We start from the raw sequence: 23,239 nt of genomic DNA, 5'->3' as shown, positions 1-23,239 counted from the left end.
AGTATCTAGAAAAGGGCAAAGTCACTGGAGGAATTAGGCAAAGAGTGCTCAGTGGCCTCTCTTCAGATGTGTTATAAAGGTCACTTGTAAAAGTGTAACGTCCACACTGGCCAGGATGAAACTAAATAGTATTGAGTTCAGAATATAGTATTTTCCATTTATGTTTGAGTTGTAATACCATTACATGAAAATTATTGGATCCTGAAAAGATAGGTAGTGTGGAAATAGTGCACCTAAGTTAACAAATTTGGGAAAAGAGGTAAGCACCCTCACACTGGCCACCAGGATGGGGTGTACCTTGCTGAGACACACCAGTCTTTTTATAAGCACAATTTATTTAATTACATTAGTGGTTTTTAATGAGAGAAATAAAAAAAAAGTTAAATTCATATATAGAGGCACCTGTGCTCTGTAAACTTGAGTTTAAGGTTGGAGAAGGAAAACATTTGGTGTAAATACTTGAATTTTAGATGGACCAGAAACAAAAAAAAAAAAAAATAATAATATACCAAAATAGTATCACTAAACTTCAGATGACAAGAGCACTGACCAACGTGAGCTGGGTTAGATCCGTGAGTGTGGAGGATACAAAAGATAATACACCCAAGAATTACAGTTTCATAATGTAACCAAAACCTCATATTTTCCACAAAGTATCATAGATTGTAGCTTTTTTAAGTGTGACTTTTTCCTTCTCATCTTTGAAAAGTTGCAAAATCCTGCCAGCTTTACATTCCAGAAGTATAATGGGACCTGACCAGAGTGTGCTAAGCTTGCCTGAACTTGGCCATAAATCCTAATTGCACAGAGAAGCCCAGAACTTAAGTTAAAATGCTGGAGCTTTGCTGAATTATCCTGTGAACTCTAATGAAGGTAATTATCTCGCCAGACAAAATGCTTGTGTAGTTCTATACTGGGAGTAAAAATAAGAATGAACTGTCGGGTAAAGTTGAGTTCGTGTTGCTTGAATTTGTTTATTGTTTCCTCTGATAATGATATTTATAATGAGCTTCTTAATTTTATTACTGTTTATTTATATTTTTATTTGTCCTTTGTGTTTGGATGTGTGTGTGACTGAAACACATTTAATTTAGTATCTTTTCACAGCCAGCAAGACTAATTTTGTCATGTCTTTTTAAAAATGTGGTTTTAAGTATAGCATAGACTTGTCTCCCCCTTTGCTATCATCTTTTTTCCACTTATACCCAAATTTAAAATATATTTCATATCTGCCTTTTGTTTTATAAATCCACTTTACTCATCACTAACTTTATAATTAGGTAATACTATCTGCTCCAGTTGAAATTCTGCCATGCATCTCTTATTATGCTTGATAAATTAATTTCTTGGCAGTTCACACATTTATTTGTGTTTCCCCTGTATACTGGGATTATAGCAACTTTTGTGCACTCATCAAAAACATAACTCCCTTTGCTCCAAGACAAGCAGCTGATAGGGTGCATCAAGTTAGTGACGTTCCCTCCACATTTCAGCATTTGGGCAATAATGTCATATGTACCTAATGTATTTCCATATTTCATGTTTTCAGTTCCTCCCCCACATTCTCTGCCTCTCTTCAGTGTCCTGTTCACACAGTACCTTTCTGCCACACTCCCCCTCCCCCAACTCTCAACATGCTTGTCACTTGTTTCTACTTGGTTTCCCACATTTATCAGCTCCTCAAAAATATTCTGTCCATCATTCTGACAACTTTCTGACAGTCTTCTCCCTCATTCAGCCAGTACTGCTTCTCCTCTTCTCTTCCACTCCATTCTTCATTTTTTCTTCTTCTACTTCATTCTTATCTTTATTCATTTTATTCCCTTTACCTCTGTGATATGATATATAAAATAATTGAATGTTAGAAAAAAGTATTGGGATATATAAGAAGTAAAAACAAAAATAATAAAAAAATCAAAACCTGATCAATCTTATGGAGAGATGCAATTTAAGTTTTAGAAAAAAAAATATATAATAGTCTTAGAACCTTGAGAGACTTGTAACTACGTATGTTGTATTGGCTGTAACTACAGTAGAATAGAATAAATCATCCACCCTCAGGTACCGTAGTATTTCAGTGTAGCACACGAGTATTATTCATTCAAGGAGTATTGTTCATTCATTACCTGAACCACTGCAGCACATCGTAGTTCACACGCAGGCAGCACCGTGCACACACAGACTTCATAGTGTAGCAGGCGAGACCCACTTTCAGACCACGCAGAAGTGACAGGCCAGGAACCGCTCCACACACACACACACACACACACACACACACACACACACACACACACACACACACACACACACACAGACGCACACACACACACACACACAGTAAACACACACAGTAAACACCAAACACCAAACCACATCAACATTCCCAGGTATCTAGAACAAAAACAAATGAAAACTTACTCCAATGATTCCAGCGGCTGTACACACGAATATATAACGACGACACGTGAATCTATCTTGCTCTCCGTTGGTTGAGTCCCTCAGTCATACGTCTATCGCCCATCTGATTCCATGAAGGCACCGTGAATCGCTCCATTATGTGTGTTTCTCATTATGGACACCGGGGCTGGGAAGGGCCGGGCTGGGAAGGGGTGGGGTGGCGGGGAGGCAGGCAAGGCAAGGCAAGGCAGGAAGGACAGGGAAAGATAACGGAGGGAGGAAAGGGAAGGCTCCGGGAAGGGTAAATGGGAATAGAGAAAGGGAAAGAATAGTGGAAGGGAAGAGGGTGAAAGAGGGAGAGAATGGAAAGGAAGATAAGGAAGATAAGAAGAGAGTAGACATCTGTGAAATGGAGATGTGAGGATCTACTGAAGGGTTTTCCTTTTCCTTTTGTTCAGTCATATTTAGCTACTGCCTTATTAACAGAGAGAGAGAGAGAGAGAGAGAGAGAGAGAGAGAGAGAGAGAGAGAGAGAGAGAGAGAGAGAGAGAGAGAGCCATTTAGTTACCCCGTTGAAATCCAGCATCGCTTCACCTTTTTCACGGGAATCCTGCTGTGGGCACCGCTAGATCCATTCTCTTTTTTTCTTTTTTGATATATATATTGCCTCCCTGTTCCCCCTTCCTCCCTTCCTCTGCCCCCTGTCTCCCCTGCCTCCTGTCCTTCCCTTCCCCTGCCCCTCTCCGTTCCTCCTCCTTCCCCTCTACCCCCTTCCTTCCCTCCTCTTTCCCCCAGTCCTTCTCTCCTCCTACCCTATGTTTTCCCTCCTCTGCTCCCTGTTCTTCTCTCCCTCTGCCCCCTGTTCTTCCCCCTACCCCCTGTCTTCCCTTCCCCTGCCCCTCACATTCCTCCACCTTCCCCCAGTCCTTGTTTCCTCCTACTCTGTTTTTCCCTCCCATTCCCTACTGTTTTTCCTTCCCCCTGCCCCTTGCTCCCCTGTCTTTCCCTTCCTTTCCTCCCTCACCTCCTTTCTCCCCTTCAACTTGCAAGAGAGATTAGAGTTATGTCTGTATTCATTACCTTCAAAAGCCTGCACCCACCCTCCCTTCACCCCCTCAAACTGCTGTCCTTTATAATATAATGTAGGATTCAACGACTGCTGGAAATTAGCCAAAAGTGTGTGTGTGTGTGTGTGTGTGTGTGTGTGTGTGTGTGCGCGCGTGTGTTTTATATAATTATGCTATTTATTTTCTTTTCCGAATGAGTGTCCACTGCGCTTTTATATATGATAGTCCTTTTTTTTTTCTATCTCTGTTTTTTCTCTCCTTTTCTCTCTCTCTCTCTCTCTCTCTCTCTCTCTCTCTCTCTCTCTCTCTCTCTCTCTCTCTCTCTCTCTCTCGTTATCCGCGTGTCGCTTAGCTTGTCTTTCATTCGTGTTCTGGAGGAGATGGGGGACGAGGAGGAGAAAAAGCAGGAGGAGGAAGAGAAGTGATAAAAAAGAAGATACCAGAAAAGAATAAAAGAAAATGGGAACGAGAAATATTATGGATGAGAAGAAATAAGAGGATGATAAGAAGGAAGAGCGCAAAGAAGGCAAAATGTAAAAAGAAAACAATAACTAGAAAGAAATCTGGCAGTGAAGGGAAATCGTGGAAAAAGGAAAAGGAAAAGAAGGAAAAAAAGAAGAGAAAGAGGGGAGAAGGAAAGATAAATGAAGGGAAGGATAGTAAAATGGAGGAGGAAGAGGAGGAAAAAGCAGAGTAAATAATGAGAGAAAGATTGCGAAGAGAATATGCGAAAAACGAGGAATATAACAAAGGACACGAAAACATACGAGAAAAAAGAAGAATAATGAAGAGGCGGAGATTGTAGATAAGAAGTAAAAGAAGAGCAAGAAAAATAAACCAAAAACATGGAGAAAGGAAGGCAAATAAATATAATGAAGAAGAGAAGAGAGAAAAAAACGAAGAATGAAAAAGACGAAGACAGTAACTAAGGCTTAGAAAAATAAAATAGAGAAAATAAATTGAAGCTGAAGAAATACGATGAAGAAGAAGAAGAAGGCGAAGGAAAAGTGATGTAAGATAACCTCAGCAAATGCCCTTCTTATCACTCCCTGCTTGGCTGTTCTTCATGTACTCACCGCCAGGGGGAAGACACGAATTTTCTATTGTATCTTATCACACTTCCCGACTCATATTGGTGCCGAGGAGGAGAAGGGGGCGGTAGAGGCAGTGGACGAAATGAGGGAGACAGTGAAGGAGCAGGAGGAGGAAGAGGTGTTGAAGGATGGAGAAACGTAAATGTAAGGAGAAAGGGGAGAATAGGAAAGAAGGAAAAGATGATGAACAATGAGATAGTGGAGGAGGAGAGAGGTGTTGAAGGCTGGAGGAAAATAAAGGGTAGGGAAGAGAGAAAATGTGGAGGTACAGGAGGATAAAATAGAAGAGAAGGAAGAGGTGGACGGAATAAGGGAGAAAATGGAGGAAGAAAAATATTGAAGGATATAGGAAGTTAAGAAAATGGAACAGATAAGGGAGGTAGAAGGTAGGAAGAGAACAAAGGAGAGGTAGAGGAGAATAAAACATAGGAGGAGGAGGAATAAATGATGTTTAAGAAAAATAAAGAAAATGTAAGGGAAAGTAGTAAAGGAAAAATACAAACTGGAGGATAAAAAATAGAATAGGAGGAGGAGGTGGAGAAGGAAAATATGTGCTGGAAAAATCATAGAGGAGGAAAAGAATGCGTTGAAGGATGGAGGAAAATAAAGAAAAGGAAAGGGAAAATGAAAATGGGAAGTATAGGAAGAATAGAAAGTGGAGGTAGGAAAGGAAGATAAAATAGAAGAGAAGGCGGTGAAGGAAAAAATATGCAGGAAAACAAAAAAGAAAGAAAAAAAGGAACACTAAAAAAGATAAGTGGAGGAAGAAATGAAGGAAAGAAGAAATAAAGGAGAAAAGGATGGAAGAGGAAGAAAACAAAAAGGAGGGTAAAGAAATAAAAAAAGAAGGTACTGAGAAAGATGAAGTGGAAGAAGCAATAAGTTAAGAAAAGGAAGAGGAAAAAAATAGAAGAAGAAGAAGAAGAAGAAGAAGAAGAAGAAGAAGAAGAAGAAGAAGAAGAAGAAGAAGAAGAAGAAGAAGAAGAAGAAGAAGAAGAAGAAGAAGAAGAAGAAGAAGAAGAAGAAGAAGAAGAAGAAGAAGAAGAAGAAGAAGAAGAAGAAGAAGAAGAAGAAGAAGAAGAAGAAGAAGAAGAAGAAGAAGAAGAAGAAGAAGAAGAAGAAGAAGAAGAAGAAGAAGAAGAAGAAGAAGAAGAAGAAGAAGAAGAAGAAGAAGAAGAAGAAGAAGAAGAAGAAGAAGAAGAAGAAGAAGAAGAAGAAGAAGAAGAAGAAGAAGAAGAAGAAGAAGAAGAAGAAGAAGAAGAAGAAGAAGAAGAAGAAGAAGAAGAAGAAGAAGAAGAAGAAGAAGAAGAAGAAGAAGAAGAAGAAGAAGAAGAAGAAGAAGAAGAAGAAGAAGAAGAAGAAGAAGAAGAAGAAGAAGAAGAAGAAGAAGAAGAAGAAGAAGAAGAAGAAGAAGAAGAAGAAGAAGAAGAAGAAGAAGAAGAAGAAGAAGAAGAAGAAGAAGAAGAAGAAGGAGGAAGCACAAAATCTGAGTATAAAATCCCACCACCACCACCACCACCACCACCACCACTACCACTACCACCACCACCACCACAACTACCACCACCACTACCACCACCACCACCACCACTACCACCAACACCTCCTCGTCCTCCTCCTCCTGCAGCAGTCCCGAGCGAGGTGTGGCTCCCAGTCCTTTGTATTTGCAGGAAAGTGTGAAAAATGGAGCCTCGCCCGCCCTCGTTAATCACTAGAGTTGATATAAGAAATAAATTCTATCCCAACGCAGACGGGAAGATGGCGGAGGCGGGGAACTGCTCTCTCTCTCTCTCTCTCTCTCTCTCTCTCTCTCTCTCTCTCTCTCTCTCTCTCTCTCTCTCTCTCTCTCTCATGTTTCTATTTCATATGTTTTTCTACTTGTTTTCTTTTTGCTTTCCCCTCTCTCTCTCTCTCTCTCTCTCTCTCTCTCTCTCTCTCTCTCTCTCTCTCTCTCTCTCTCTCTCTCTCTCTCTCTCTCATGTTTCTATTTCATGTTTTTCTACTTGTTTTCTTTTGCTTTCCCCTCTCTCTCTCTCTCTCTCTCTCTCTCTCTCTCTCTCTCTCTCTCTCTCTCTCTCTCTCTCTCTCTCTCTCTCTCTCTCTCTCTCTCCTTTGTCTTCGTTTATGTTTATTGGATATGCTCTTGTCTTTTCTTTATGTAATTTTTTTTTTGTTTTCCTTCGTCTTGTTTTCAAATTTTCTTCCTCCTCTCCTCTCTATCTCGTTCCCTCGTCTTCTACACTTTCTATATCCCACGTTAGCCTCGCCATAAATTGTCCATTAACCTATATTATATTTTCATTTCTTGCATACCCTTTTCCATATTTCCTCCCGTCCAATTTTTCTCATCAAGTATTCCCATTACTTTCAAATCTCTCGTGTTTATCATCATTCCCATACTAACTTAAACGCATTTCATCCTTTGAAATTTACTTGGCCCTTTTATTTCTACACTCCCATTCCTCCCTTCCTTCCCTGAACAAAAATGATGTATCATACACCCCATTCTGTCCTCGTATACCAAAAGAACTTAACGTAACATGCGTCTTGTAATGAGAGTGGTGTCAAACGCTTTCCGTCGCGTACGTTCCTCTCCTCTAACAGACTATTTTGATTCTCTCACTCAGCGTCGTAATATCACATCTCTTACTACGTATCTTCTACCGGGACCTCCATAATACTGTTCTTAACTTAATAACTGCCTACCTCCTGTCCTCCCACGGCCTTTCTGCGCAAGACTTTTCACCTACTTACTCTCATCCCCTGTTCTGTCCACCCTACTGATGCAAAAGGCAGGATCTCCACTTTCTCATCCCTTCCACTGTTAAACTATGCAACTTTCTGCTTCTGTATTTCCTCCCTATGACTTAAACCGTTGTAAGAGAAAAGTATCAAGACACCTCACGAAACTGTCTTTTTTCTCGAATCCTGCACGTGTTTCTTGTAAGGGAACGATATTTTGAGCTACGTTTTATCTACTCCATTCTTTTCCCCTTTGTCAGTCTCCCCAATGCATTGATAAAAGAAAAAATAACTGCTAACCATGCACATATTTCTTGTAAGGGAGCAACAACATTATAATCCACCTTCTATTTATTCCATTTCTCCCACTGTCCAGCCTCACTAATGCATAAGGAAAGGAACCAAGAAATCACAGCTAAGCCTCCCATTGTTCCCCCAGTATTACCACACCCTCAGTTCCACCCACTCCCTCTCCCTCTCCCTCTCCCTCTCCCTTCCCCCGGGCATGTCTTCCTCTCGTGATATCAGGCCAGTATAAGATGGACTGCCTCTGGCCCACTGTAATCTCTGCTACTGATACTGACAGGCACGCTGGGCTTAATTTTCCTGAGAGATTTTAGTTAGTTGGGCTGCGGTTGAGGGTTGGGATGGGGAGTGAGGGGAGGAGGGAGGGGAGGGGGGAGGTGGAGGTGTAGGGATATGGGAAAAGGAAATGAAAGGGAGAGGGAAGAGGTTGTGAATTTCTTGTGTGTGTGTGTGTGTGTGTGTGTGTGTGTGTGTGTGTGTGTGTGTGTGTGTGTGTCATATCCACATTGTGTTTGTTGGGATTCAGTGATTCTCTCTCTCTCTCTCTCTCTCTCTCTCTCTCTCTCTCTCTCTCTCTCTCTCTCTCTCTCCTGGTTAACCATTCAAAAGACACTAACACTAAGAGAGAGAGAGAGAGAGAGAGAGAGAGAGAGAGAGAGAGAGAGAGAGAGAGAGAGAGAGAGAGAGAGAGAGAGAGAGAGAGAGAGAGAGAGAGAGAGAGAGAGAGAGAGAGAGAGAGAGAGAGAGAGAGAGAGAGAGAGAGAGAGAGAGAGAGAGAGAGAGAGAGAGAGAGAGAGAGAGAGAGAGAGAGAGAGAGAGAGAGAGAGAGAGAGAGAGAGAGAGAGAGAGAGAGAGAGAGAAACTGCTACATATACGACCTACTTCATATACCATACTTTCTCCCCGCTTGAAGTAAAATTGAAAAGATACAGCAATGGGTAGGGAGGGAGGAAGAGAATTAAGGCGCCCTAGTCAGCTGTTTCACGGTGTTCCAAAGACTAAGAGAGGCAGAGAGGAAATAGAGAGAGATTGTAAAGGCGATTTTCTCATAAGTTTCACCAGAATATTTATACTTTGTGTTTTTTTTTTTTCTGTATGAGTGACACTGGCCAAGGGCAACAAAAATCTAATAAAAAAAATGCCCACTGAAATGCCAGTCCCATAAAAGGGTCAAAGCAGTGGTCAAAAATTGATGAATAAGTGTCTTGAAACCTCCCACTTGAAGGAATTCAAGTCATAGGAAGGTGGAAATACAGAAACAGGCAGGGAGTTCCAGAGTTTACCAGAGAAAGGGATGAATGATTGAGAATACTGGTTAACTCTTGCGTTAGAGAGGTGGACAGAATAGGGGTGAGAGAAAGAAGAAAGTCTTGTGCAGCGAGGCCGCGGAAGGAGGGGAGGCATGCAGTTAGCAAGATGAGAAGAGCAGTTAGCATGAAAATAGCGGTAGAAGACAGCTAGATATGCAACATTGCGGCGGTGAGAGAGAGGCTGAAGACGGTCAGTTAGAGGAGAGGAGTTGATGAGACGAAAAGCTCTTGATTCCACCCTGTCTAGAAGAGCAGTATGAGTGGAACCCCCCAGACATGTGAAGCATACTCCATACATGGACGGATAAGGCCCTTGTACAGAGTTAGCAGCTGGGGGGGTGAGAAAAACTGGCGGAGACGACTCAGAACACCTAACTTCATAGAAGCTGTTTTAGCTAGAAATGAGATGTGAAGTTTCCAGTTCAGATTATAAGTAAAGGACAGACCGAGGATGTTCAGTGTAGAAGAGGGGGACAGTTGAGTGTCATTGAAGAAGAGGGGATAGTTGTCTGGAAGGTTGTGTCGAGTTGCTACATGGAGGAATTGAGTTTTTGAGGCATTGAACAATACCAAGTTTGCTCTGCCCCAATCAGAAATTTTAGAAAGATCAGAAGTCAGGCGTTCTGTGGCTTCCCTGCGTGATATGTTTACCTCCTGAAGGGTTGGACGTCTATGAAAAGACGTGGAAAAGTGCAGGGTGGTATCATCAGCGTAGGAGTGGATAGGACAACAAGTTTGGTTTAGAAGATCATTAATGAATAATAAGAAGAGAGTGGATGACAAGACAGAACCCTGAAGAACACCACTGTTAATAGATTTAGGAGAAGAACAGTGACCGTCTACCACAGCAGCAATAGAACGGTCAGAAAGGAAACTTGAGATGAAGTTACAGAGAAAAGGATAGAAACCGTAGGAGGGTAGTTTGGAAATCAAAGCTTTGTGCCAGACTCTATCAAAAGCTTTTGATATGTCCAAGGCAACAGCAAAAGTTTCACCAAAGTCTCTAAAAGAGGATGACCAAGACTCAGTAAGGAAAGCCAGAAGATCACCAGTAGAGCGGCCTTGACGGAACCCATACTGGCCATCAGATAGAAGGTTGTGAAGTGATAGATGTTTAAGAATCTTCCTGTTGAGGATAGATTCAAAAACTTTAGATAGGCAGGAAATTAAAGCAATAGGACGGTAGTTTGAGGGATTAGAACGGTCACCCTTTTTAGGAACAGGTTGAATGTAGGCAAACTTCCAGCAAGAAGGAAAGGTAGATGTTGACAGACAGAGCTGAAAGAGTTTGACTAGGCAAGGTGCAAGCACGGAGGCACAGTTTCGGAGAACAATAGGAGGGACCCCATCAGGTCCATAAGCCTTCCGAGGGTTTAGGCCAGCGAGGGCATGGAAAACATCATTGCGAAGAATTTTAATAGGTGGCATGAAGTAGTCAGAGGGTGGAGGAGAGGGAGGAACAAGCCCGGAATTGTCCAAGGTAGAATTTTTAGCAAAGGTTTGAGCAAAGAGTTCAGCTTTAGAAATAGATGTGATAGCAGTGGTGCCATCTGGTTGAAATAGAGGAGGGAAAGAAGAAGAAGCAAAGTTATTGGAGATATTTTTGGCTAGATGCCAGAAATCACGAGGGGAGTTAGATCTTGAAAGGTTTTGACATTTTCTGTTAATGAAGGAGTTTTTGGCTAGTTGGAGAACAGACTTGGCAGGGTTCCGGGCAGAAATATAAAGTGCATGAGATTCTGGTGATAGAAGGCTTAAGTACCTTTTGTGGGCCACCTCTCTATCATGTATAGCACGAGAACAAGCTGTGTTAAACCAAGGTTTAGAAGGTTTAGGACGAGAAAAAGAGTGAGGAATTTAGGCCTCCATGCCAGACACTATCACCTCTGTTATGCGCTCAGCACACAAAGACGGGTCTCTGACACGGAAGCAGTAGTCATTCCAAGGAAAATCAGCAAAATACCTCCTCAGGTCCCCCCAACTAGCAGAGGCAAAACGCCAGAGAAACCTTCGCTTAGGGGGATCCTGAGGAGGGATTGGAGTGATAGGACAAGATAAAGATATGAGATCGTGATCGGACGAGCCCAACGGAGAAGAAAGGGTGACAGCATAAGCAGAAGGATTAGAGGTCTGGAAAAGGTAAAAAATGTTGGGCGTATCTCCAAGACGGTCAGGAATACGAGTAGGGTGTTGCACCAATTGCTCTAGGTCATGGAGGATAGCAAAGTTGTCGGCTAGTTCACCAGGATGGTCTGTGAAGGGAGAGGAAAGCCAAAGCTGGTGGTGAACATTGAAGTCTCCAAGAATGGAGATCTCTGCAAAAGGGAAGAGGGTCAGAATGTGCTCCACTTTCGAAGTTAAGTAGTCAAAGAATTTCTTATAGTCAGAGGAGTTAGGAGAGAGGTATACAGCACAGATAAATTTAGTATGAGAGTGACTCCGTAGTCGTAGCCAGATGGTGGAAAACTCGGAAGATTCAAGAGCGTGGGCAGGAGAGCAGGTTAAGTCATTGCGCACATAAACGCAGCATCCAGCTTTGGATCGAAAATGAGGATAGAGAAAGTAGGAGGGAACAGAAAAGGGGCTACTGTCAGTTGTCTCAGACACCTGAGTTTCAGTGAGGAAAAGAAGATGAGGTTCAGAAGAGGAGAGGTGGTGTTCTACAGATTGAAAATTAGATCTTAGACCGCGAATGTTGCAGAAGTTAATGAAGAAAAAGTTGAGGGGGGTGTCAAGACACTTAGGGTCGTCGACAGAAAGGCAGTCCGACCTGGGGACATTTATGGTCCCCTCCCCAGATGGGGACTCCGAGGCTGGTGTAGGAGTCGCCATGATGATTTTTAAATTTTTGAGTGAAGGGTGTGTGTGTTATTAGGTGCTTGTAGTTTTGTGTGGAGGAAGAGAGTTGTCTTTAGAGGGCAGGCTGTGACTGCCCCCTTGTGTTGTGAGACACAAAGGGAAACGTTCAGTGAGGTCACAGCTGGCTTTAATGATAAGTTCACAGCACCCCCTGAACAGTGCTGCACACCTCACTGGGAGTAATTATCGTTTCGGCAGGTGTCTACTGCCTCCTCCTGATAAGGAGGACACAAATCTTGAAGTATTGTGTTTTGTATTGCTTTCAGTGAGAATGAGAAAAATAGTAAGAGCCAAGGATTCTGCATCACCAAGAACAAACACACTCATGACAAGACTATTAAGCATCCGTGACCTTCGAGAACAGTGCTGCTGAGAAAACATACCACTCAATAACACAGATCATGACCTTTTTTTCTTTTAATATTTGTTATATACCTTACCCTGAGAACAAAGTCAAAGGATATGTACATTGCCAACTTCACTCAAAAAAAATATATATATATGAATAAAAAGAATATGAACACAATCCCCGTCGAGGAAAAAAAAAAAAGTAAGTGAAGAGGAAGACAGGAAAGTGAGCTGCCAGACATGACATGAATAAAGTAAAAGATCAAATGGTATTTCCTTATCCAGTGACAGGTCAGGTTAGGTCACCTGGGATGAGGTGGTGCCTCACCAACGCTCTGGTCCATAAGTCCCTGGATGCAAGGTGTGGTGTGCTGTGCTGCTGTGTTGTTTTGTTCTCCCCGCCTGCCTCTACACACCTACGTGTACACACACACACACACACACACACACACACACATGCAGGTAGACAAGTATAGATGCACAAACAAAAATACAGATGAATGCACATAAAGTTAAGTGGACAACGACAGACAGACTGACAGACAGGTACAAGACAATGACACACACACACACACACACACACACACACACACACACACACACACACACACACACACACACACACACACACACACACACACCTTAACAAAAATCCTAACTTCTTAGTGACAGTGAACACCATCACAAATATTGCACCAACTCAAGAATATTAAAACTAAACCAAGAGAAGAAAAGGAGAAAATTATAAAGTTCCAAGCGAAAGAGACACGAGAAGATAAGAGTTGCAACGAGAGAGAGAGAGAGAGAGAGAGAGAGAGAGAGAGAGAGAGAGAGAGAGAGAGAGAGAGAGAGAGAGAGAGAGAGAGAGGGGGGGGGGACACTTAAGGCCGTACTACAATGCTCAATGCACAAAATCGAAGGACATCTATCTATCTATCTATCTATCTGTCTGACGTGACGATGTGCAGATTAGTTTTGACAAATCAATAAAACAGTGGACATGGACATGGATAATGATGATAGTGATGACTGTGACGGTGGTGGTGGTGGTGGTGGTGGTGGTGGTGGTGGTGATAATGATGATGACGGTGATAAGTGGAAATATTAAGAAAAGATCATTGTCTTGCCGTGGAACTGAATGATGATCGTGATGATGATAGCGACGATGATGGCGAAGCTGATGATGATGATGATGATGATGATGATGATGATGATGATGATGATGATGATGATGATGATGATAATGATAACGGTGAAAAGTATGATCCTGGCATATGATATAATTTTTCTTCTATACCTTACTCCATCAGCCTTAACACAATAATGGTGACGATGATAACAATGATAATGATAATGTTGATAATAATGAAAATAAGAAATATGGCAAGCTGCAAGAAGCGACCAGGCTTACACGTGGCAGTCCCTCTATGAAATATACCTGCCTATTTCCACCTAATATGTACTAAAATACTACAAATTCTTTTCGCAAAAATAGTAGGAACTCTTTTCGCAAATAAAGATACTGAATGGTATTGGGAATGCAAGATATACTGAAAAATGCTATAAAATATTTCAATCTTTGTACGTAGAGACAGGTGATGAAAGGTATGGAGGACAGAAAATACACAAAAAAATAATCAAAGCAATGAAAAGATCCGTTTGTACGTAAGCAAAGATGGTGCGAGGTATCGAGACTAACATGTACACAAAAAATAAAACAGTAAAACAGTAAGAAACATCCAATTTTCAGTAAGCAAATGTGATGAAAATAACGAGAGTGCAAGACACCTACACCGAAAAATGCATTAAAAATAGTGAGAAATATAAGTTTTTAGGCAAGTAAAAGTGATGAAAGGGATCAAGAGTGCAACACATACTGAAAAATAATACAATAATAGTAAAATAATACAAAAAATATATATACTTTTCGCAAACAAAGCAGATCAAAGGTATCAAGGGTCTTTGATACTTGTTACTTGTCAAAAAAAAAAAAAAAAAAAAAAAAAAAAAAAAAATATATATATATATATATATATATATATATATATATATATATATATATATATATATATATATATATATATATATATATATATATATATATATATATATATATATATAATGAAAAAAAAAAGATACCGAGAGTGCAAGATATAAGAAAGAAATATCAATAAAAAAAATATCCGTTTTTATGCAAACAGACAATGAAATACCTCTGCAAGACGTACAGAGAACTACTTGCCAAAGAAACTATCCGATTCTACGCCAGCAAAGGAGATGAAAGGTATTAAAAATAAGATATACTACACACTATTTGGAAAACGATATCGATATCCTTTTTTTTTTTTTTTTTTGCCAAGCGGAGGTTATGAAATGTGTCGAAAGTGAATAATACGCAAAAACAAATTAGAAAAGAATGAAAAATGTTTTTAAGCAAGGAAAGGTGGTAAGAGGTATTCGGAGAGAATGATATGATTACAAAAAAGACACAGACGAAGCAAAAGTAACAAAAAACACAAACCACAACAAATTCTTATCCGTCAGTGTTACCAAATAAGTTGATCATTGTCATCATCAACATCGACGTCATTATAATTTTTATCATAATTGTTTAAAGTTGGGTGAAGTAAGGTGTAGAAAAGAAGGGAATCATACACAAAACAAATTAGAAAACAATTAAAAATATTTTTAAGCAAGGAAAGGCGGTAAGAGGTATTCGAAGAAAAAAAATATGTCAGACAGACGAAACAAAAATTTAAAAAAAAAACATAAATGACAACAAATTCTCGTCCGTCAGTGTTTTTTTTTTTTTTAATGTAGGAGGGACACTGACCAAGGGCAACAAAAGTCCGATAAAAAAAAAAAAAAATGCCCACTGGAATGCCAGTCCCATAAAAAGGGTCCAAAGCGGTAGTCAAAAATTGAAGGATAAGTGTCTTGAAACCTCCCTCTTGAAGGAATTCAAGTCATAGGAAGGTGGAAATACAGAAGCAGGCAGGGGGTTCCAGAGTTTACCAGAGAAAGGGATGAATGATTGAGAATACTGGTTAACTCTTGCGTTAGAGAGGTGGACAGAATAGGGGTGAGAGAAAGAAGAAAGTCTTGTGCAGCGAGGCCGCGGGAGGAAGGGAGACATGCAGTTAGCAACATCAGAAGAGCAGTTAGCATGAAAATAGCGGTAGAAGACAGCTAGAGATGCAACATTACGGCGGTGAGAGAGAGGCTGAAGACAGTCAGTTAGAGGAGAGGAGTTGATGAGACGAAAAGTTTTTTTATTCCACCCTGTCTAGAAGAGCAGTATGAGTGGAACCCCCCCAGACATGTAAAGCATACTCCATACATGGACGGATAAGGCCCTTGTACAGAGTTAGCAGCTGGAGGGGTGAGAAAAACTGGCGGAGACGTCTCAGAACGCCTAACTTCATAGAAGCTGTTTTTAGCTAATGAGATGTGAAGTTTCTAGTTCAGATTATAAGTAAAGGGCAGACCGAGGATGTTCAGTGTACAAGAGAAGGCCAGTAGAGTGTCATTGAAGAAAAGGGGATAGTTGTCTGGAAGGTAGTGTCGAGTTGATACATGGAGGAATTGAGTTTTTGAGGCATTGAACAATACCAAGTTTGCTCTGCCCCAATCAGATATTTTAGAAAGATCGGAAGTCAAGCGTTCTGTGGCTTCCCTGCGTGAAATGTTTACCTCCTGAAGAGTTGGACGTCTATAAAAAGACGTGGAATAGTGCAGGGTGGTATCATCAACGTAGGAGTGGATAGGACAAGAAATTTGGTTTAGAAGATCATTAATGAATAATAAGAAGAGAGTGGGTGACAGGACAGAACCCTGAGGAACACCACTGTTAATAGATTTAGGAGAAGAACAGTGACTGTCTACCACAGCAGCAATAGAACGGTCAGAAAGGAAACTTGAGATGAAGTTACAGAGAGAAGGATAGAAACCGTAGGAGGGTAGTTTGGAAAATCAAAGCTTTGTGCCAGACTCTATCAAAGGCTTTTGATATGTCCAAGGCAACAGCAAAAGTTTCACCAAAGTCTCTAAAAGAGGATGACCAAGAATCAGTAAGGAAAGCCAGAAGATCACCAGTAGAGCGGCCTTGACGGAACCCATACTGGCGATCAGATAGAAGGTTGTGAAGTGATAGATGTTTAAGAATCTTCCTGTTGAGGATAGATTAAAAAATTTTAGATAGGCAGGAAATTAAAGCAATAAGACGGTAGTTTCAGGGATTAGAACGGTCACCCTTTTAAGGAACAGGCTAAATGTAGGCAAACTTCCAGCAAGAAGGAAAGGTAGATGTTGGCAGACAAAGCTGAAAGAGTTTGACTAGACAAGGTGGAAGCACGGAAGCACAGTTTCGAAGAACAATAGGAGGGACCCCATTAGGTCCATAAGCCTTCCGAGGGCATGGAAAACATCATTGCGAAGAATTTAATACATGGCATGAAGTAGTCAGAGGGTGGAGGAGAGGGAGGAACAAGCCTAGAATCGTCCAAGGTAGAGTTTTTAGCAAAGGGTTGAGGGAAGAGTTCCGCTTTAGAAATAGATGTAACAGCAGTGGTGCCATCTGGTTGAAATTGAGGAGGGAAAGAAGAAGAAGCAAAGTTATTGGAGATATTTTTGGCTAGATGCCAGAAGTCACGAGGGGAGTTAGATCTTGAAAGGTTTTGACATTTTCTGTTAATGAAGGAGTTTTTGGCTACTTGGAGAACATACTTGGCAGGGTTCCGGGCAGAAATGTAAAGTGCATGAGATTCTGGTGATGGAAGGCTCAAGTACCTTTTGTGGGCCACCTCTCTATCATGTATAGCACGAGAACAAGCTGTGTTAAACCAAGGTTTAGAAGGTTTAGGTCGAAAAACAAGAGTGAGGAATGTACGCCTCCATGCCAGACACTATTACCTCTGTTATGCGCTCAGCACACAAAGACGGGTCTCTGACACGGAAGCAGTAGTCAATCCAAGGAAAATCAGCGAAATACCTCCTCAGATCCCCCCAACTAGCAGAGGCAAAACGCCAGAGGCATCTTCCCTTGGAGGAATCCTGAGGAGGGATTGGAGCGATAGGACAAGATACAGAAATGAGATTGTGATCGGAGGAGCCTAACAGAGAAGAAAGGGTGACAGCATAAGCAGAAGAATTAGAGGTCAGGAAAAGGTCAAGAACGTTGGGCGTATCTCCAAGACGGTCAGGAATACGAGTAGGGTGTTGCACCAATTGCTCTAGGTCGTGGAGGATAGCAAAGATGAAGGCTAGTTCACCAGGATGGTCAGTGAAGGGAGAGGAAAGCCAAAGCTTGTGGTAAACTTTGAAGTCTCCAAGAATGGAGATCTCTGCAAAAGGGAAGAGAGTCAGTATGTGCTCCACTGTGGAAGTTAAGTAGTTACGAAGCCTCTCTCTTGCCTTTCCAAAATATACGAGTGAAGGAACTTACTAAACACTCCGCACAAACAAAGATGAACAACACAGCACAACACAACAAACTGCCGTCCTTCATCACAACAAAGCCTTTTTCTCCCCTTCCCAAAAACCTTTGCTCTTTGCTCTTTGCTCTTTTTCTTCTTCTTCTTCTTCTTGTTCTCCTCCTCCTCCTTTCACAGAAAGTGAAATCCTCTCAGTCACGAAGAGCATGAACGTAAACAAAACAGCCGGGCCAGACAAGATATCACCCAGGCTTCTTAAAGAAGCAAGACATGAGCTCGTGAAACCGCTTACAATTTTATCCAATAAAACTTTACTAGCGGGTAAAGTTCCCCACGAATGGAAACTTGCAAATGTCACTCCAATCTTTAAGAAAGGAAATAAATCTCTCCTAGCTAATTACAGGCCGATCAGTCTCACTTTAGTAGTGTGCAAGCTGATGGAAATAATAATCAGAGATAAAATTGTTAACTATTTAGAAGAAAATAAAATCATAAAGGATTCGCAACACGGTTTCAGAACCAAGCGTTCCTGCTTAACGAACTTACTAGACTTTTTTATGAAGTATTTAACTCGTATGACAAGAAAAAAAACCTGTTGATATTATCTACCTTGGTTTCCAGAAAGGTTTCGACACTGTTCCCCATAAGAGACTCATCAGTAAAGTAAAAGCTCACGGCATTGCCGGAAACACCCTGAAATGGCTGAGAGACTGGCTCTCTGACAGAAAACAGCGTGTTGTGATTAATGGAAAAGATTCAGAGTGACAAAAGGTAAATAGCGGCGTTCCTCAAGGCTCTGGATTAGGACCAGTACTCTTCATAATGTATATTAATGATATTAATGAAGGGATAAACTGCAAAATAAGTAAATTTGCAGACGACACCAAAATAACAAGTAGAGTAACGTCTGTGTCACAATGGCAGGAACTGCATTGTGACCTCAATAAACAAACAAGCTGGGCAGAAAAATGGCAGATGAGATTCAATATGGAAAAGTGTAAAATTCTACATATCGGAAGCAACAATGTTCAGGCGAGATATGTAATGAATAACATGCCACTGTCAAGCACCGATAAAGAAAAAGATCTTGGTGTCGTTGTGTCAAACGACCTAAAGCCGAGTCAACACTGCACAGAAACAGTAAAGACGGCAAATAAATTAGTAGGGTTCATTGGAAGAACCTTTGAATTTAAATCAGAAAATGTTATACTTGCTTTATATAATTCACTGGTGCGCGCTCATCTAGAATACTGTATACAGTTCTGGTCACCATACTACAAAAAAGACACTGAAAAACTAGAGAAGATACAGCGCAGAGTCACAAAGATGATTCCAAGATTGCGCAATAAGCCGTATGAGGAACGACTGGAAGAACTAAACCTATTTAGTTTAACAAAGCGCAGGATAAGAGGAGATCTAATTGAAGTGTTCCAAATTTTGAAAGGAAATAGTAACATTGATGTACATAAATATTTTACCATTGATCATTCTAACCTAACAAGAAATAATGGATTCAAGATTATACCCAAACGTTTTAAATCCCACGAGGCAAAACATTTTTTTCTTTAATCGTATAGTAAATATATGGAATAAACTTCCTGCCGAAATTGTGAACAGCAATATTATTGAATCATTCAAAAATAAAATAGACAAATATTTAAAAGCAAATCCCCAACAAGCTCTCTTCTTGTCCGAATAATTACTAAATTCACTAATAAACTCTTATTTTACAGACACGAGTTTTAATATAATTTGTATTAACTTTGAGATAAGCGTATAGAGTTCACCGTAGGGTGAATAGTAGAACTTCCTTTCATCCTTTCCTATGAAAATTTCCATGTCAGTTTTTTCCATACTGCATGGTACTTTTCCCAACTATTTCCATGCCAGCGCAAGCTGGAGGGAGTGGTGGGTGGGGAGGAGCCTTCTGCTGTGCTGTCCTGTCTCTCTTCCCTGTAGCTAGTTAGAAGTAGTTACCAAACAGCCTTGCAAGGACTAAAAGGTCTGTTGTTGTTTGGCTTTCTTTTGTATTCCTTTGTATTCCTCCTCCTCCTCCTCCTCCTCCTCCTCCTCCTCCTCCTCTAATCCACAATAATAACTAATACAATCTTTTCTCTTTTTTTTTTCCCCTTTCCCTCCTCTGCCCGTGTCTCCCTCTCTTCCCTCTTATTTATTCATGTCTCCCCTACGACCCGTCTTTTTTTCTCTCCCTCTCCCTCCTCTCCCTCTCCTCCCTTTCCTACACTTCCCTCTTTTAATCCCCAAACATTTATATTCCCTTCCAATTCCTCCTTTTTTTTTTTCTCTCTCTCTCTCTCTCTCTCTCTCTCTCTCTCTCTCTCTCTCTCTCTCTCTCTCTCTCTCTCTCTCTCTGATATTAGTTAATCAGTCAGCCAATCATTCAGTCAGTCAGTCAGTCAGTCAGTCAGTCAGTCAGTCAATGAGCCAGCCAGCCAGCCAGCCACTCAGCCAGTCCACAGGTAAATTAACAAGTAGAAATTGGCAAAAAGTAATCGAGTAGTTGTAATGAATTCCACTAACTGAAGAAATAAAAGTTGAAAAAGTTGCTTCCTTTTGTATCTAGAAACAAGAGATTGCATTAGAGATGAAAGGAAGACACACGTAGAGATACAGAGAGAGAGAGAGAGAGAGAGAGAGAGAGAGAGAGAGAGAGAGAGAGAGAGAGAGAGAGAGAGAGAGAGAGAGAGAGAGAGAGAGAGAGAGAGAGAGAGAGAGAGAGAGAGAGAGAGAGAGAGAGGTGGCAGGTAAGGTTACGTTGGATAAGGTCAGGTAAGGTCAGGTCAGGTCAGGTAATGTCAGGTCAGGTCAGTTTAGGTCAAGTCAGGTTAGGTTAGGAAATGTTAATTCAGGTAAGGGTTGGATATAATAGAATAGGATAGGATAATATAGGATAGGATAGGATAGGTTAGGTTAGGTTAGGTTAGGTTAGGTTAGGTTAGGTTACGTAAGGTAAGGTTAATAATGGTTAGGTTAGGTTAGGTTAGGTTACGTAAGGTAGGTTTAATAAAGGTAAGGCAAGGCAAGGCAAAGTAAGGTAAAAGTAAAGTAATGTAAAGTTAGATTAGAATAGATTACTCGTAGGTCAAGGCAGGCTTCAGCTGGGTCGCTAGATTTATTTACTCGAGAGCTCGTTTTCTTCCAGCCTGAATGATTGAAGTGGCTCCGCTTGCCTTCGTCTGGCCTCGCTTTGCTTGGTGCTCTGTGTGTGTGTGTGTGTGTGTGTGTGTGTGTGCTAGGCGATCGAAAGTGTGGTTAGGTTAGATTGTTCCCCTCTCCATCTTAAGCGATCGAATGAGTGAGTGAGTGAGTGAATGAGTGAGTGAATGAGTGAGAGAGTAATTAGGTTAGGGTTGATGTTTAGTGAAGGGACATTTTTTTTATTTTTCAATGCATAATTACATCTGATTATTCTTTGTTGATTTGTCCATTTCTCTCCCTGTCTCTCGGCATCTCTGTCTACCTTATCAAATTCTTCAAATCTCTCGTCTATTCAGAAAACTCTCTCTCTCTCTCTCTGTCTCTCTCTCTCTCTCTCTCTCTCTCTGAGAGTGTGCTCTGAGACGGCGCTGAATTGACGCAGGCCATTTATGTGTTATAATCCCTCAGGTCAGGACAGGAATGAGAGCGGACCTTCCATCAGCAAGCGAGGCAAGAGAGGCGTCCTTTGCCTCGCTCAAGTGGGATCTGCGGGGCTCACTGCATTGCCTGACCCACGCTACCCAAGCTCTGCCCCTCCCTCGCCTTGCTTCCCCCGCCACTCAATGGTACACACTCACCAGTTGGCAGTGCACAGTCAGCAGGGAACTTTACAGTATTGGGAATATTCATGAGTGGGGATAGGTGGAAATAATAATATGTAGGTTTGGTTCATTCGTTTGTACATTGAGTGCCACGTTAAGTCTGATCAATTTTTGTAGCTTCGCTTGTTTTAAGTAAAGTTGTAAGAGCCTGTTAGGAATCTAGCGGTATTTGTCATCTTGTTAGTTACCTACGTAATAACACACACACACACACACACACACACACACATACCAGAACACAAGAAAATAATGCAAACTCCAAGAGGCTATCAGATTAAAAACATACGACCATTTAGCTATAATATATATATATATATATATATATATATATATATATATATATATATATATATATATATATATATATATATATATATATATATATATATATATATATAAGACCAGTGGTTGTTAGAACATCAAAAACTTCAAACGCCCAGTGATTAATAAAACAAACTTCATCTGAAGAAATCGTCAAAGCTGTGGCTTGAAAACATCCGTAGCATCACTGAACTAACGATAATACCAACATGGAAAACCTCAATTGCTAAGAAATAAGCAAAGATTGTGATGGGCAGGGAAAGAAAGGGAAAGATTATGAGTAATCTGAGACGCTGTAGCCTAGTGGTTCCTCTGTGCGCAGATACAACAACAACAACAACAACAACAACAACATCAACTAAACACTTGCACCAAACAGTGACACTATTAAAATGAACATGAACAAGGAGACCAACTGAAATGTTGAGGCCAAGAGAAGGTTGACAAGTGGTGATTGGAGACGCTGCATCCTGTTTGCTACTAGTTTCTCAATGCACAAATAATAAACAACGACTGAACAGATACGCAGAACACAGGGTGATCAGAAACACTGCAGCTTATTACCTTCCTTACTTCCTCTATGCGCAAGTAACAAGCAAATGACTGAACAAATACGCAAAATATGGGTTGACCAAAAACACTGCAGGCTGCTGCTAACCTTTCAGTTCCTCTATGCACAAATAATAAATAAACAAAACACATGCACACAAAATAGTGACTAGTACATTACCAACATCGACAGGAAGACACGGGGAAGAGCAGGGAGGGAATATGACGCCTTCAAGGTGACTGAGAGGCGATTCCAACACCCCGCGGCTCTCCACGGCACAGTCTACACCGCCGCCTCGCAGTTCTCACGACCACTGCACACAGTAATGTTACGGAGGCACAATTACCCGGGGAAACTAACACACGGGCCGTCACCTTTACGTCACCACGAGATAATGGAGAGGCGACCAAAACTGAATGAGTATCTCAGTTCGTTCAGCAGTTTACAGCACACGGTATTGACACGGAAGCACAAGTACTAAGGAAACTAGTACGCGGCCGCCCGCTGTCTTGACGTAACCACGCGGCAGTGGCGAGGCGAGCAGGACTAAGGCGGCTGAGAGTTACAGATTCAGTGTCTCAGTTCGAAGGTTCGTTGTTTGAAGTATTGTTCACGCAGCTAAGCCAAATGTCCACGGTCTGACAGTGCGGGAAATATCTATACCATTCTTTAGTGTGTAGGAGGATACGTGAATTAAAGATGAGGTGTAATATAAAATCTCCAGGGGACGTACTTATATTCAATGGCCTTTATTGTCACGTGAGACTAACCCGCGCTGACTCGAGTCATGCATTGAAGCGTTACGTTGCCAGATTCCACACGGAACATTAATCCAAGACGTGTGTGTGTGTGTGTGTGTGAGAGAGAGAGAGAGAGAGAGAGAGAGAGAGAGAGAGAGAGAGAGCATAATTTCTATTCGTATGATTTTTCTTTATCTTTTATTTATTTTTTATCTATTTATATTTATGTATTTGTTAATTGTTTGGGTGGGT

At 41.2% G+C, this 23,239-nt stretch overlaps 1 long non-coding RNA gene across 4 annotated transcripts in view; it reads right to left on the bottom strand.

Annotated features, from left to right (window-relative positions):
- Positions 1–22,790, bottom strand: part of LOC135112255 (uncharacterized) — a 100,169-nt gene extending 77,379 nt beyond the window's left edge. Inside the window, exon 1 of one of the 4 annotated variants that reach the window (XR_010274227.1) lies at positions 22,428–22,790. This is a non-coding gene — a long non-coding RNA (uncharacterized LOC135112255). The remainder of the gene's footprint in view (positions 1–22,427) is intronic. The other 3 variants (XR_010274228.1, XR_010274226.1, XR_010274230.1) reach the window with 3 other exon arrangements.
- Positions 22,791–23,239: the final 449 nt, after the last annotated feature.

This window comes from Scylla paramamosain, chromosome 23 (genome assembly GCF_035594125.1).
Source record: "Scylla paramamosain isolate STU-SP2022 chromosome 23, ASM3559412v1, whole genome shotgun sequence".
Taxonomy (NCBI): domain Eukaryota; kingdom Metazoa; phylum Arthropoda; class Malacostraca; order Decapoda; family Portunidae; genus Scylla; species Scylla paramamosain.
This window is presented reverse-complemented; position numbering and strand designations above follow the sequence as displayed.